The sequence below is a fragment of the Sarcophilus harrisii genome, chromosome 3 (genome assembly GCF_902635505.1).
Source record: "Sarcophilus harrisii chromosome 3, mSarHar1.11, whole genome shotgun sequence".
NCBI lineage: Eukaryota > Metazoa > Chordata > Mammalia > Dasyuromorphia > Dasyuridae > Sarcophilus > Sarcophilus harrisii.
The window spans coordinates 185,907,728-185,922,586 of record NC_045428.1 but is presented as its reverse complement, the minus strand read 5'-3'; positions in this window follow the sequence as shown (position 1 = coordinate 185,922,586).

Sequence of the window (14,859 nt, the reverse complement as noted above, 5' to 3'; positions counted from 1 at the left end):
AGGAAATCAGCAATTGAAGGAAGAAGGGGAAATTAAAAAACAAACTGCAAAAGATGTAGAGAATAACAACATAGTAGATCAAATAAATAGTATTCCCCAGTGCTCATCATTTTTTCTTGGGTAAGCAGTAGTGACATCCAGTGGCTAATAAAAGAAAAAGTCAAATTTAAATTTCATTTCCAAGCAATATTTAAAGTTCTAACCTTATTTAGGATAATTAAATACACATAGTCTGCTTCATTCATTCTCCCCTTCTCAAGGAGAAAAAGAGAAGGTGGTTTTAGAATAAAAGGCTTATTATAGTATAGAAAAGAGAAAGTAAGAATGGAATTTGCTATTATTTCTCATGCTGGAGTTGAACAAAAAGAAAGTTTTATAAACATGAAGGAAGGATTAGAACATAATGGCATAGATGAACCTCACACATATAAGAAAGGTTTTTACACACAAATGCTTGCTCACACACATGCACACACACACACATAACTTGGTGTAGAAATTACATTTAATTCAAAAGAGAAACAAGAAAGAAAAGAATAGGGGAATAAGATAGCTTAAGAGGAAAATAATATTGGGAAGGCAAGTAAAAAAAAACTTTCTGAAGGAGGTACTAAAAGGGAAAAAAAAGGAAAAATAAATGACTAGAATGTAAAGGGGTTCTCATCTATTGAAGGATAGTCAAACAGATTGCAATATATGAATGTTACTGCATTGTAAAGAATTTTTTTAAAAAAAAGATAATTGTAAATAATCCTAGGTAATATGAACTGATATAGAATGAAATGAGCAGAACAAAGAAAACAATTCTGAACCAGGAAAACAACATTAAAAAGGAAAAAAAAAACCTTTTAGTCAATGCAATGACCTACCATGTCACTTTGACACTTTTGATCTTTGAGGAAACTTTACAAAGAATCACTCTTCTGAATAAGAAGAGAAAATGAATTTCATTAAAACAAAATCATTAGAATGTTGGAACTAGGAAATACCTTAAAGGCTATTTCATTCAGTCATTGTTTTACAGAAAGAAAAATAAAGTGCAGAGAGTTTAAATGACTCCTCCAAAATCATATAACACACTGTAAGTTTGACTAATCCTAAAATTCAGGTCTCTTGACTTCTACTTCAGTGCTTCCACCATTCCTTCAGTATTTTGATGAATCAGTAATCATACTAATGTATTCAATTAATGACCAGCAAGATTTATTAAATGTTTACTACATATCAAACACTTCTTAAGCATTTGGGACATGAAGAAAAATCTGTAACAGTGCCTGCCCTCAAGTAGTTTATATTCTAATGGAGAAAACAACAAAAACATAATGAGTTATGTACAAGCAAAAAATGGCAGGTTCAATACGTTCCATTTTGACTCTGATAAGTTTACTAAGTACAAACATTTGATTAAATAAAATAATCAGAACTGAATGTGAACAGAGTCTATATGCCTCCCTTAATCAGTCAAAGCAAGTATGTGAGAGACTGAGTTTTTCTCTCATAAATCCTACAGATGAGAGAAGCTATATCAGAATCAAGGAAAAGAGATCTTAAGAATATGGATTTTAAAGTTGGAATAAGCATGGATCAAAGGAAGATTGAGCTTTGATAGAGAAGGGAAATACTGAGGCTAATCCTTGGATTTATTGGTATGATTATAAATATGAGATTGAACAGAAAACTCCATCTCAAGAGTTCCTAGGAGTTATAGGAAATGTTTTTAACTGGGGGATCAGAGAAATTGTGACTCTCACAACTTTTCATCTAAAATAATCATATCCATGTCTTCCTGTTAATCCTCCATAGAGATCCATCTAATCAATATACTTAAGGTCTTAATATTGTGTGAACTCATTTAGATATAGAGCTTGCAGTTTGTCTCTCCATTATCCCTGATTCTTCCTGTGTGACTGGTTCATATTCTTTTTTGGGGAATATAGATCTTTGATAATATTATCTTTGTAATTTCTCTTATATGATTATTTTTGGTAGACAAAATATTACAAGTTCTTTTGCCTGTTGTATGATCCATAATTTTAATTCTTCAAGAACTTTAGTATTTATAATTCATGGAAATATGTAATCATTGGAAGACTATTGATACTATTATGACAAACTACTGGACATTGAAAATCTAGTCTCTATGAGCATGTACAATGGATTTTTTCTAATATAATATCTCATGTGCAGACATTCTGTATCTTTTTCCTGTCTGTTTATCAAGTGATGGGGGAAAAGCAAACCTGGGATTAACTGGCCAAATTTATTTCTTTCTCTTTTACTCTATTTTTTGAATGGATCAGTGTGAAGAACTTGAGCTGTTATAAGCCTCTAGGTGAGCCTTATCTCACCCAAAGCTGCCATATCACCCCAAATCTATGGCTTATTGCTATTGAGAGAGGTGAAGGAATATTGAAGATGACTTTGACCTTGTGAGCTCTAAACAATTGGAAGTATATACTAGAGTTTGCCTCTAGCATAAAATAACTTGCAGGATCCATCCCAGAAGTAAAACAAAACTGACAACAGAGATGCTGTTTTTTGAAGCAACTTGGTCAGTCAGATATAAAAAGTCAAAACAGATATGATGGAGTTATTGCTTTGTAGCAAATGTTCCCATCCAGAGAGATTGAAGTAGTATAAGAAAATGCACCCCCTAATTAGGGCATTGATTTCTACTACTTTTTACATCTTCTTAATAAATATCCCTCAACAAAAATAAATTAAATTAATGTTAATAGATTAAGTAACATTGAGGTGTTAATTACTAAAGGTTATTGATGATACAATAGAAATAATGTCAGTAACTGGTGATAGATATTGGTAAAAACACTGGAATGAAGGCTTGAGACAGTCTTTAGAATGCAACAGCTAATCCCTCAGAGGTGTCTCTAGAACCCTGATAGAGTAAGATAGCCAGCTTCATTTGGGAAATCCAACCTACTAATGTGAATGTGAGTTGGGAGAATAAGTCAAGAGTTTGTCTTCTCTAAAAAAGATAGGTTCTGCTAAGAAAGTTTTGAGGTCATTAAAACACTGAGCAATTTTCCAAAAGCAGTCTAGCCCATTTTTTCTAGTCAATACAGGGCATTTATTGTCTATATACAGTTTATTTCCAAGACATACATACTCAAGTTTGTTTCTTTATCCAACTTTCTGGACAATAGAAATTCTTCATTATCTGGGCTTTTTTCGTGTATTCATACAGGGAATATTTATTCCCTGTGTGTTCATACAAGCAGCAAAAGGGATAACTTCAAATTAGGCCAGACTCCTTTTGAGCAGTTATAAATTTTGTTTAGGAAGATATGTTTGCTATAGTCCCAGTACAATGTCATCTTCTATGCTAGGTTGTTTGAATGAACTTATATTTCTGTGTTTATACTATAAACTTAGATTATATTTTAGCTATATTGTGTTTCCTTGATCTTACCTTTTCTTGGAGAATCTCATTAGTATAAAATTAAATACAATTAAATATGTAATGTGTTCTTAACTACTCTAATGGTTAAAATGCAAATATAAATATAAAATATATTTACTTCAATTAAAATGAACTTTTGAAAATGAATTTAACTTTATACTTATTTATTTTTTACATAAACTTAAGAAGTTAATTTGTATGATCACCTAACAAGATTTTGAGACTTTAAAAACTGATATTATAATTCTTTCTAAAATTTTTTTATTGTTTTATTTTTATGATTATACATATATATTAACTTTTTAATATACATTTCTTTATGAATCATGTTGGGAGAGAAAAATCAAAACAATAGGGAAAAACCACAAGAGAAAAAAAAAACATAAAAAAGAAAACCATAGCATGTGTTGATTTATATTCGATGTCTATAGTTCTCTTTCTGCATGAAGATGGCAATTTCTATCCAAATTTTATTGGGATTGCTTTAGATCATTGACCCACTTAGAAGAACCAATTCTTTCTAAGTTGATCATCACACAATCTTGCTGTTACTGTGTTCGTTCGGTATATTACTGGTTCTCGCATTATAATTATTTGCATAATTCTAGTACTGAATTTCAGCTTTTTACATATAATCTTGTATCTCTGAGTTTTCCATTTTAAATTTGTTAGAATAATTTACCAGATATTCCTGTGATGGTCTTTTTTTTAAGGTAAGAGGGTGATTTCTCATTTATACTAGCTGCCTTTCTTTTACATATAAAACTTTTTTTTTTTTTTGAAGGAAAGTGTCTTAAATTTAGAGTGGAAAAGGCCACAAGTGATTTGACCATAGAAAACCTGAAATTGACTTTTGGCATGCCTGCTTAACCAGAATATGACTTTGTGTAATTTGTTTTTTACCTTATGAACCATTCACTTTCTAATCTGTAAAATGTATATAACAAGACTGTGATACATACTTTACATAGCTAATTTGGAGATCAAATGAAATCACATGTCTAAAAACACAATGTAAATTCAGTTTTATTATAATTTTTTAAATTTGTTTTTTATAGATGAACAAATAGATCTACTACTAGAGGATTTAATTATAAGAAACTTTACATTCTCACTAAACCAGATAAAGAAAAGAAGCTGTAGCGTGGTGGAGAGATAACTTACAGATACTCTCTGTGGAGATGAAGAAAAGAAGCAATAGAATGGTTTAATTGGGGCTGGAATCAATTGGAAACACTAATTCATAGACATTCATTCATCTAAAATTTTAGTTTCTCACCTTAAAATTCAGTTCATGATAAATATTTCTTTAAAAAAAGCCATGAAAATGACTGCATTTTATTCAGTGAAGAAAGTAACAGTGAAATTCTGTGAACTCAGTAAATCCTTCAAAATAACAAAAATAGATGAAGATGATGAGTTATTATTGTTAAGGACCATGATTATGTGAAGGGGCAGGTCAATTCTCCAAGTCTCCACAGCTGTAAATCATAACATCTGAAGGAGTTGCAAAGCAGCCTTTACTGACACAAATGTTGCTTGTGGACTGGGAATGAAATAAATTGGAGGCAGAGGGAAGAGGAGAGAGGTCAGAGAATGCAACTGCCTCTCAATCTCCTGTCATCATCATCATCATCATCATCATCATCATCATCATCCTCTCACATGAAAAGATACATTCTACAGGATTGAGTTAGACCTCCAGTAGTCATTGGTAGATGGCATCTATATCACAACATGTTATGTTTTTTTTTTTTTTTTTAATGATCCTGGATAAAAAATGAAAGAGTTATACTTGTATGGCACACATAAAAACCCCATACATTTGCATTTTGACATTAAGAAATATTTGTCATTAAAAATAAGCACAAAATAGTATCACAAAAATAAATTTGATTTTTATATTAAAGGATAAGATAGGACTGATTTTTTTATGTAGCTACTTTCCCCAACTCCTATTTACAGTAAAAAGAAGAAACTCTAAAAGTTGGCTGTCATCTTTTGATTTTTTTGAAGAGAAACTCTGAAAGACCTTAGTTCCCTAATGCATGAGACCTCATTGGTGCTCCTCATTGATTACCAGTTTACATTAATTAAAGTTAATTAGGTTTTTAAAATCAGATCTTTACGAATGTAATATTGTAAAAACATTTAGTACCAAAACTTTAGTACCAAAATTTAGTACCTCATAGTATATAAATACATACAGGATCCATGAGAGAGTGAACTCAGGTTTGGGATTTTTAAAGCATCATTTAGTGGTCTGTCTTCAATGTCCTATTTTCCTTTGATTCCTGATGTAGATGTATACTAATATATAGTTTTCTGGGAACCAATCATGATGTTGATGGAAGTCCAGATGTGTTGACCATCAATGACACTAAACTTTTCCAAGAAATAAAAGCCTATCCTTTAAAATCTTATTATTTTACCACTTACCACTATTTTTATATTACTCTGACATATTTAACACAACAGGCCCCAAAGATCTCAAATAAATGTCACACAAAAAGTAGCAGAGACAGATTATAGGTGTGAGCAGGTAATAATATATATGAAATTTCAAAGTACAGAATTCAAGAATATTATAAAGGAAATATGATAGAGAGGAAATGGGTTGGTCATAAGAGGTAAAGAATGTCAGGTGGATAGCCCAAGTGCTATATCATTATAATCCTTTTGTAAAGTTAAAACAAGGAAAGCCTCAAATATGGGTGAACCCCATATAAGGAAATAATGGAATAATCCTCAAAATTCATACAAATTACATTAAATATGTCGAATTATCTTTTGGTATTATCCCCGACTTCTCTTCCTTTATCACCCCAAATATCTAATTGGCTGTCATATCTTATTATTTCTACCTCTACAGTATCTCCTAATTCAACTGCTTTTCTCTTTTTTTTTTTTTTTTTTTTTTTTTTTTTTAAATTTAATAGCCTTTTATTTACAGGATATATACATGGGTAACTTTACAGCATTAACAATTGCCAAACCTCTTGTTCCAATTTTTCACCTCTTACCCCCCCACCCCCTCCCCTAGATGGCAGGATGACCAGTAGATGTTAAATATATTAAAATATAAATTAGATACACAATAAGTATACATGACCAAAACGTTATTTTGCTGTACAAAAAGAATCAGACTCTGAAATATTGTACAATTAGCTTGTGAAGGAAATCAAAAATGCAGGTGTGCATAAATATAGGGATTGGGAATTCAATGTAATGGTTTTTAGTCATCTCCCAGAGTTCTTTTTCTGGGTATAGCTAGTTCAGTTCATTACTGCTCCATTAGAAATGATTTGGTTGATCTCGTTGCTGAGGATGGCCTGATCCATCAGAACTGGTCATCATCTAGTATTGTTGTTGAAGTATATAATGATCTCCTGGTCCTGCTCATTTCACTCAGCATCAGTTCGTGTAAGTCTCTCCAGGCCTTTCTGAAATCATCCTGTTGGTCATTTCTTACAGAACAGTAATATTCCATAATTTTCATATACCACAATTTATTCAGCCATTCTCCAACTGATGGACATCCATTCAGTTTCCAGTTTCTAGCCACTACAAAAAGGGCTGCCACAAACATTCGTGCACATACAGGTCCCTTTCCCTTCTTTATAATCTCTTTGGGATATAATCCCAGTAGTAACACTGCTGGATCAAAGGGTATGCACAGTTTGATAACTTTTTGAGCATAGTTCCAAACTACTCTCCAAAATGGTTGGATTCGTTCACAACTCCACCAACAATGAATCAATGTCCCAGTTTTCCCACATCCCCTCCAACAATCATCATTATTTTTTCCTGTCATCTTAGCCAATCTGACAGGTTCAACTGCTTTTCTCTATCCACATAGTCATCACCTTAGTTAAGGCCCTCTTCAGTATAGCCTTCCAATTGGTCTCTCTGCCTCTTGTCTTTCAACAATCCAGACATACTAGGGTTGAAATAGTTTTCCTTAAGTACAAAGATGATTAAGTAATTTCTCTATTTAATCCACTAGCTACTAGGTTTTTTATCAATCCTCTGTTTAGCTTTTAAAGTTGTAAACAACCTGGCTCTCTTCTATCTTTTCACATTCCAAGGAGCTTTCTTCTCTCTAGGCACTCTGTTTTCCAAACAACTGGCTTTCTATCTATACTTTTACATAATAAAGGACAATGAACAGTTGGCCCACAATGGCCAGTTTCCCATCATACATGCAGAAAGCAAGGAAGTTATTTAAGGGTATGAAATTACCATGAAAGAGTACAAGTTTAAGACGGGGAAGATAACAAGTATACCTAATGGTCAGAAAAGCTGAGTTAAAAAGATATTCTATAAAATAAATTTCAAGAACAACTTCCCAAGAAGCTTTCTTTAGGACTCATGTGACAAGAGAGCCATGCCTTTGGTTCAAGTTTTAATCCTCCAAATCATACATATCCCGAAGACAGGGACCAGTTAGAAAGTGCAGTGGATAGAGCACTGGCCCTGGAATCAGGAGGATCTGGAATCAATGTGGCCTTAGACACTTAACTCTTACTATCTGTGAGACCCAGGGCAAATCATTTAATCCCAACTACCTTACCGAAAAATTTAATTATACCCAGAAAATTTATTGGCTTAATGAAATAATATAAAATAAAGTGGAATATCAATTTAAAAAATCCTGAGGACAGAATCTGTTCCCTATTAAAAAGAAACCAATTTATTCTATATAAAAGATCTAGATGACTCTCATATCCTGGAATTCTGGAACCAACTTTAATCAGCTCGTGAGAGCTGATTGCTAAAGTTTTAGTATCAGCATATCCCAGGAATTGATAATTGTTACAACTAGAGTTAGATTTATTGCTTCGTTGATTTTTAGACTTAAGAAGGTATTAACAATGCATAATAAACTTAAAGTATATGCATACTTCCCTGCCCCCCCTTCCCTACTCCTCCTCTCTTCTTCCCCCCAACTCCCCACAGGCAGGACAGTTAAATTTTTATCTGCAGAACCCTATATTGCTCTAAAAACATTGCTTGCTCAAGGAATGAAGTCACCAGTAGAATAATGGCTTAATGATTGGGGAATAATAATTATAATTATAGTAATAATAATGATAATAATAAATAACTGCTTTTTAACATAGCACTTTAAGATTCACAAAGTATTTTATATTCATTATCTCATTTGAATCCTCCAATACCCCTGATTCCATGCCTCAGCCCAAGGGAATAATATGGTTTCTTACCCAATCACATATAATTATTTATCAAAAACAACACTTAATATCTCATTTGATTTTTAAAACTGTAATCATTCAACTTGCTAAAAAAATTATATATCATTGAATAATGGTGATAGCTTATATCAGTCTATCATATTTGTTGTTTTTGCCTCTACAATCCACCAGTAACATAAGACAAAAATGAAGATTGTGTTTTATTAATCCAACCAGCCTTTGGTAGAAAGTTCCTCCTGATTCCCTATCACCATTTATCCAATCTCCCTTATTCAAAAATGTGATTGTTTTTGATTTGCTCTCAATCCTTTACTTCTCGTTTCTATTCAGTTACCAAGTTCAGAATATTTCATGATTACTCTCCATAAGATGGCAGCATAGCATAGTGGATGGAGGGCTCTTAGAGACAGCTGGATTGAAGTCATGCGTGACTGTGCAAATCATTAATTTCCTAGAGCTCCCAGGCAATTCTTTAAAAATTATAAATGCAGATAATTTGCCTACCTGCTCCACAGCAGAGATCATAAATGGGGATCCACAAGCAAATGAAACAAGTCCTCCTTCACCATCAAAAAATTTTTTTTACATTCTCCAATCAATCAATTAATCCACAAACATTTATTAAATACCAATTATATGACAGACACTGTCCAGTTCCCACTGACGATAGTTTATGCACTAATTATCATCTTTTTCTATACCACTTAAATAATCTCTTAGCCACACTCTCCAACTCTCATCTGTTCTTCATTCTGCTCCTGGAGTGACGTTCCTGAGTTACAAATATAATCCTATTGCTCCTCTACTAGCCTGACAAATAAAAATCAGAGTTCCTATAAGGAATTCAATATATCAAGATCCTTTCTACCACTCCAACATTATATGGTACATCTCCCATCACACACTATATTCAACATTTCTTATGCATGATTGATGCTTTCAATCTCCATATCTTTGTTCAAACTTGTCAGTACATATTTATGATATATTGAAAGTCAACATAATGCAATCAAAAGAGTGATGAATTTTGTCATAGATCGCAAGGTAGAATCTTATTTCTGCTATGCATTAACTATATGATTTTGAACAAGTCTGCCTCAGTTTTTTCATCTTTAAAATGAAAATATTTTCTCAAAGTAATAACACCCTTGCTGGTGGAGCCCATATAGTATCCCTCTTAAGGGAGACAGGGAAGACTGAAGGGAAGAGCAAGCTGACACACTGAATAATTTTTAAGTATATTTTATTAATTTCATTAAATATTTCCCAATTACATTTAAAAAATGAAAATGAAATGAAAGCATTGGCAAAGACAACCCCTTAAGTTTCTACTAACTTTGTCTACTTTTCTATGTACTATCTTTGTTTCTCTCCTTTTCTATAGAAATTGTAACTCTCCATGAAAGCTCATGTTGGATAGATAACACCAATCCTGGAAGCCTTTGCTGACTTCCCTTTACAACCTATAATAATCTTTCCTCCAGGAAATCAAAAAACATTATTTTTGTTTTTTTCTCAGTATATTATTTAATGTCTATCTGTCTCAGTTTTCTCATCAACAAAATAAGAAGAAAAATAGTGCCCACATCCCACGGTTTTTATGAGGATAAGATAAGAAAATATGTGTAAATCCTCTTGCAAATATAAAAGTACTATATTAATGAAATTGTTATTGATCATCATTATTATTATTGTCATAAGAAATGATGAAAGGTGTGGTTTCAGAAAAACTTGGGAAGATTTATATGAACTAATGCCAAGTAAAGCTGCAGAAACGTGGGGGAAAGTAGATACTAACAAAAATACTATAAAGATGAACAATTTTGAAAGACCAATGCAATAGCCAAACATGAATACACAAAACTGATGATGATACATCATACTCTTCTTCTTCTCCTTCTTTCTTCTTCTCCTATTTTTTTGGTGAGGCATTTTATGTCAAGTGACTTGCCAAAAGTTACATAGCTAGGAAGTGTCAGATTTAAACTCAGGACCTCCTCATTTCAGAGTTGGTACTCTATTCATTGCACCATCTAGCTTCCCAATTCTTTTTTTATTAAAAAAAAAAAAGAATAGGAATAAAAAAGAAAAACAATTATCAAATGCCCAACAGAACATCAAGGAGGATTCAAAATATATAACAATAAATTACTAGTTCAAGAAAAGACATATAATAGTAGAAGGAATTACATTCATGAGTTTCCAGCTTTTCTTTACTTCCTTATAGATTATTCTTTTGTTTTCTGCTGTGCCCTTTTGTTACTTTATTTTTCCCTTTTCATCCTCCCCCCACCTCCCTACACAGGCTACAGTTAAGCACAAATATATGTTATATACATCTAAATATAGATATATACATATACACATGCACTCACACTCACCCCATACACTCGCCCATAGTCACACAATACACACACACACACACACACACACACACACACAAACATATGGTATATATTTCCACATAAAAACCATAAACAATTTGTCCATGTTAATTTCCTTGACATTGATCTTTGATATTGGCTCTTATATGTTAAATTTTATATTGAGTTTGGTTCAGTTGAAGGTCCTGGAAATCTGCTAGTTCATTGAATATCCTTTTTTTCCAATAATATGGATAATTTTGCTGGATATGATATTTTTGGCCACAGGCCTAGTTTTTGCAATTGCCAATATATAATTCTAAGATCTGTAGTTTTTTATTGTTGCTTCTGATAAGTTCTTTACAATTCCAATTGTAGCTCCAATGTATTTGAATTTTTTTCTTGTTTCTTGTAGAATTTTCTTTTTGATCTGGAGGTTTCAAAATTTGGTAATGATATTTTCATGTGTTTTCCACAAAGAATCTATTTAAGGTAGTGATTGGTAAATTTTTTCTATTTTTACTTTCCTCTTCTGTTCTATCACCCTAGGACAATTTTCTTGCATTATTGTGTCAAGGTTCTTTTTTTTTTTTTTTTGGTCAGAGCTTTTAGATAATCTAATTATTATTTTCTCTCCTTGATCTGTTGTTTTTTCTTGTACAATACTTCACATTCTGTTTTATTTTTTCATTATTATATTCTGTTTTTTTATTTCTTGGTCTCTTATAGCTCCATTTGCTTCCCCTTGACCAATTCTAATTTTCAAAGAGTTGTTTGGTCTTTAAGACACTGTGTCTCCTTTTCTAGTTAGTTAACTTTTTTTCATTGTCTTCTTGTTTTCACTTGGATGTTTTTTCTCTCTCAATGTCTCTCATTTGATTTTTAAAATTCTTTTTTTGAGTTCTGCTATAAATTCTGTAAGGACAGGGAGCCATTTAACTTTTCTCTTTGGGGTAAAAGAAAGCTTTTTTAATTTTTTTTTTAACTTCAGTGTTCTTCTCTAAAGATGAGGAGGACACTGTTCTCCCCTATTCCCATAGTAAATTTCTATGGTTGGATTCTTTCTTCTTTGCTGGTTCATTTTTTTTAATGAGAAGTATTAGTATAAGCTCCTCTAATCCTGGTGTGAGGAATGGTGCTTCTAGCTTCACTTAAGCTCTTCCCTCTGACTTGGAATCCCAAACCAAAAGCTCCACTCTCCTGAAAGTCCAGCAGTGTCCCTTCCCTACTGCTTCTGCACTCACCAGATATGCTGGTTCTCTCTCAGCCAGGGTCATATCACAGCAGCACAGCTGGGCCTGGTGTTCCTATGGAGCAAAAGCTCCCATAATCTTCCAAGACTCAGACCCCAGACCGCACAAAGTCCAAAAGGTGAAAATTTCTGTGGTTCCTGCTGAGGTTCCAGCCAAACCAATGGTCCCAGGGGTCCCCATTTGTTGTTTTTCCAGGCCTAACCCAATGGTTAATCCCCAGCCTGGTTCTGATCTTCTTGGGTTGTTCTAGGAGAACCCTTGTTTTGCCCCAAGTCTTCTTGATTTTTCACCAATCTACATTCTCCCTAAAGTACAAATTTGTTGTATATGTGGGAGAAATCTGGAGAGCTTGAAATTTACCTGTTCCACCATCTCTTCTCTTACTCATTTCTTGAAAAAGAGGTTAACTCAAAATATAGAACAGAACATATATTTTTAGACATGGCAGATATAGAAATTTGTTTTCCTTGACTTTGAAATACCTATTTTCTTTTTCTTAATTTCAATGAAGAAAGTAAATTTTTGTTAATTAAAAAAATAAAGTAAATGAAATTTAAATGAAGAAAAACCAAAACAAAATATTTCATTTTATAATTGGATTTGTGTCTTAATTAAACTTTATATTTTTTCAGATTAATTCATTGGAAGATTCAGAGAATAAACTTATTCATTATCACTGAATTTGCTAGGATGGGCAGGCACAGAAATGTGCTAAGCCTTGGTCTAGTGGTACAAGAATCCTCCAGAAAAGATCATTGTCCTTCTTGAAGGTAATTTTCCCACAAAGGTCCTTTCCCTACCACTTTCAGTTCTAACCACCTAGATGCCTTATTGTGATGTTCTGGATACTGTACAATACTTTGGAGGTAGGTTTATGAATGGCTATTCCCACTCTGAGTATAACATCCCCTATTATTTTTGTAAAACTCAATTCATCTGTTTTGAGTCATTGAGGGGGAAAACCTAGGCAGTCCTCCCAGTGAGCTATTGCTATGTATTTCACTGAATGGTTGGGCATAAAAAGGCTCAACAGCAAGACCATAAAAGTCCCCTTCCCCTCTATGAGACAGGATCATTGGAAATATTTTTTCAATGTGAATTTGGTTAGTGGATATGTGACTCAACAATCAGATATTCCTTAACTAGATGAAACAGTATTGCAAATAAACTCTTTTCTTTGGGCTACTTCTCCATTTTCTTTACTCAAGGGACTCACTTTGTTTCCAAAAGCAGAAAGAATATCTCCTTCAGTCTCATATTTACCTTTCTCTCTACATAGTTCTCTCTATATAGTTTGATGGATCAAAGGATAGTGGACTCTGACCATAAAGGAGAGATTGGGGGGGGGGGGGAATAAAAGTTTTGGGTAAGGCAAAGGAACCCTCAGAGAAATATGGGGTTTATTATACTCTGAGCCACAGGAATGATCACAATTGAATAGGGGCTAATATCTCTGAGAAAAAAAGCAATAGCCAGGGAAGATAAAGTATAGCAAAGCAAGGAAAGGGGAGGTATCTCAGACCAATAAATTGTAATTTATTATTACAATAAATTAAATAAATTGTATAAAATTTATTCATTAAAACCCTTCTAGTTTTTTTTTTTAATCTTTTTAAATTTTTTTTTTTAAAGAATAAGAAAAAAGAGAAACAGAAAAGGAATATCAAAACAAAACAAAAGAGAACCTCGTTTATGTGTCCAGAAGAACATGAGGGAGTATTCAAAATATATTACAACAAATTATCAATTTAAGAAAGTCTCTCTCTCTATATATATATACATATATATATTTATATACATGTTGCAGATTTTATAAGTAGAATTTATATTCATGTATGTCTATCTTTCCTTTATTTCCTTCTAAATTGTTCTTTTGTTCTCTGTTGTACAACTTTTTTACTTTATTCTTTTTCCCCCTTTCATTCCCTCCACCCTAAGTAAAGAATAGTTAAGAGAAAATATATTTATGTATACATATATAGATATATACATACATAGACACACATATACAGCACTCCCTTTTACCACAAACTCACATATCTTTCCCATCCCTGCTGTTTGCCTTAATTCTACTCCTTTAGCTTGCCTTGTGATGATTAAACTTCCCCCCACCCATGAATCCCTCTCTTGTTGTCTTCCCCTCACTCTGCCCATTCCTCCCCCCTTATTTCTTTATAGATTATGGAGCGTGCTAGACCTTTCATGGTATATATATATATATATATATATATATATATATATATATAGTTGCCTATTTAACCCATTCCTAATGTGAGTAGGTTTTCAGAACTACGATCCCTTCTCCCCCTTCTAATGTCTATGTGTCTATTCTTCCTGTGAGCTTCATTTGTATAACATAATTACTATTTTTACTTTCTCTCTGCTTCACTCTTTTTTTTGAGCTGCCATACTTGCTAGATATGATACTTTTGATCACAGGCCTAATTCTTTTGACTGCTGGTAGATATGATTCCAGGATGTGTGTTCTTTTACTGTGGCTGCTGATAAATCCCGTACAATTCTAATTCTAGCTCCAACATATTTGAATAGTTTTTTTTTTTTTTTTCTTATTTATTGCAAAATTTTCTCTTTGATCTGGAGGTTTT